The sequence below is a fragment of the Ornithorhynchus anatinus genome, chromosome 16, assembly GCF_004115215.2.
Source record: "Ornithorhynchus anatinus isolate Pmale09 chromosome 16, mOrnAna1.pri.v4, whole genome shotgun sequence".
In the NCBI taxonomy this organism is placed as follows: domain Eukaryota; kingdom Metazoa; phylum Chordata; class Mammalia; order Monotremata; family Ornithorhynchidae; genus Ornithorhynchus; species Ornithorhynchus anatinus.
The window spans coordinates 4,238,456-4,241,317 of record NC_041743.1 but is presented as its reverse complement, the minus strand read 5'-3'; positions in this window follow the sequence as shown (position 1 = coordinate 4,241,317).

Below are 2,862 nucleotides of genomic sequence, written 5' to 3'. Positions count from 1 at the left end.
GGATGGATACAGGCTTATCGGGTTGGAAACAGCCTGTGTCTCACACGGGGCTCTCAGTCTTAATGGGGATTAAGACTGTGAGTCCCAGGAGGGACAACTTCATTACCTTGAATCCACTTCAGCTTTTAGAACAGTGCTTGGCACATAGTAAGTGCTTAACCAATACCATCATGATTATTATTGTTATTATTAATCTCCATTTTGCAGATGAGGGAACTGAGGCCCAGAGAAGTTTAGTGACTTGCCCAAGGTCACACAGAAGGCAAGTGGTGGAGCCAGGATTAGAACTCAGGTCCTTCTGACTCCCAGGCCTGTGCTCTATCCAGTAGGCCCTAGCCACATTTCATTCTGCCCAAGCCAACGTACTCACTTTGTCCCATTCTAGTGTCTCTGCCAAGCTCTTGCTCATGCCTTCCCTTCTCCTTAGAGCTCCCTCCTCCTTCAAATCCAGCAGACCACTGCTCTCACCCTACTCAAAGCCATTCTGAAATCACATGTCCTCCTGGAACTCATACCTGACTCCAGAGAAGCAGCACAGCCAAGCGGATAGAGCACGGGCCTGGGAGTCAGAAGGACCTGGGTTCCAATCCTGACCTGGGTTCCAATCCTGGCTCTGCCACTCGTCAGTTTTGTGACACTGGGCAAGTTACTTCACATCTCTGGGCCTCAGTTCCCTCACCTGTAAAATGGGAGTAAAGACTGAGAGCGCTATATGGGATAGGGACTCAGTCCAACCTGATTAACATGTACCTACCCCGGCACTTAATACAGTGCCTGATACCTAGTAAGCACTTAAATACCATAAAAAAGAATTCTCATCTCCCAACTTGAGACAGCTCCTATTGCCACTTGAGCACTTCTTCGTCACTTAAATGGGTACTCACATTCCTCCATCGCATTTATGTACTGATCTTTTTACTCCATTGCTTCCTCCTATCAGTAATTTATTGTAATGTCCCACTTCGCCTCTAGATTGTAAACTCCTTGAGGGCGGGGATCATGATTAATTCTATCGTAGTCTCCCAAGTGCTTAGTTCAGTGCTCTACACAAAGTAAGAGCTCAAGAGATGTTACTGATTAATCGACTGCTAATTTAAAGTACTGGTCCAGTGAGTGTTTCAGTCTTATAATGGAAAGAAATTCCACTAAGGGAATACAAAAGGGCATGCAATTTTCCAAAAGGCAGAGAAAATGGTGATTCCAATAAACTGAGGTTGAAAAAAAATGAGTCTCTATTACTATGAGGGGTGTTCTAAACTGTAAATTAGGAAATGAGGGTTTAACTATTAGGAAGGCAGCGGGGAAAGATTTAGGAAGCAGGGATTTTTGAAACCTCAAAAATAATTGATGGTGAAGAGACAGTTCCAATGAAGTGTCCAGCCTGTGATCCCCGTGTGAGAAAGGAATTGTGTCCAACCCAATTAATTTGTGTCTACCCCAGTGCTTAGAACAGTGTTTGACACATAGTAAGCATCTACCAAATACCATAAAAAGCACGATAAACTAGTCGATAATCCAACCTTTGATTAACCGACCGAAGAAATGATGAGTCAGTTCGGGACAAGCACCACAGACCACCGCTGCCCTCCCATGAAAGCGCTTAGTACAGTGCTCTGCACATCGGAAGCACTCAATAAATACCATCGATTGACTGAGGATGAAAGTTGCTCCACGTTCCAATCACTTTCTACTTCTCAACTACCAAATTCAAACAAAACATCAGCTAATCCAAGAGGATGTGGCAAAGAGATCTGAAAAATCTATTTCTGGAAGAGGGGCTTTTTTTTTCTTCATATGCCCGGAGAGGAAAGTGGACTTTGAAGATATTTAGCTATTTCTGGGCCCTGCCCCTCCTTTTGAGTACTAATGGTTCAGTCTTTACCACAGGAACACACAAATGACACCATCTTTTCCTCCTAGAAACTCCCTCTGGGCTTGATTTTACTCTCCTGGTTTTCCTTCCTTAGACTACAATCCTCTTGAGGGTTGGGATTGGGTCAGGAAGTTTATTATGGGCAGGGAAGGGATCTGCTAATTCCACTGGATTGTACTTTCCCAAGCACTTAGTGATAATAATTCTGGTATTTGTTAAGCGCTTACTATGTGCCAAGCACTGTTTTAAGCGTACCGTGCTCTGCACGTAGTAAGCACTCAACAGATACCATTGATTGATTTTACTTTTTTTAATATATTCATCCAGAGCATAATATTTTATGCCACATATATCAGGCCTGATAAATACCGTTGGTGGTTAGGTAGTATGATCAGTCTTACAGTACAACGGTTCAGTCCAAACAGGCTAACGAAAGGCTATTTGAAAGCAACCACACTCTTCGAGAAAGGACACAACTTTGGGAAATAAAAGATGAGATCTTTTGCAGAATAATAATAATAATGGTATTTATTAAGTGCTTACTATGTACCAAGAACTGTTCCAAGCACTGGGGTAGATAAAAAATAATCAGGTTGTCCCACATGGGGCTGACAGTCTTAATCCTCATTTTACAGATGAGAGAACTGAGGCCCAGAAAAGTGAAGTGACTAGCCCAAGTGCAGAGCTGGGATTAGAACCCACATCCTCTGACTCCCAACCCCATGCTTTTGCCACTAGGCCATGCTGCTTCCCCATAAGGCCAATCTCAAAAACAGCCACGGGAGTAGTTGGAAATTTAACTTGCTAATGTTGAGAAAGAAGACAAGATAGGTTAGAACTCTAAGAGACAAGGGATTGTGAATGGCGACTATAATGAACCTGGAAAGAAAACGTGGGGAAAACTCACAATGCACAAGAGTTCCCACTGCCCTTTTCTTTTCCCACCTTATGCACTATGTTGCTTTGCTATGAGATCTTATATAATCAAA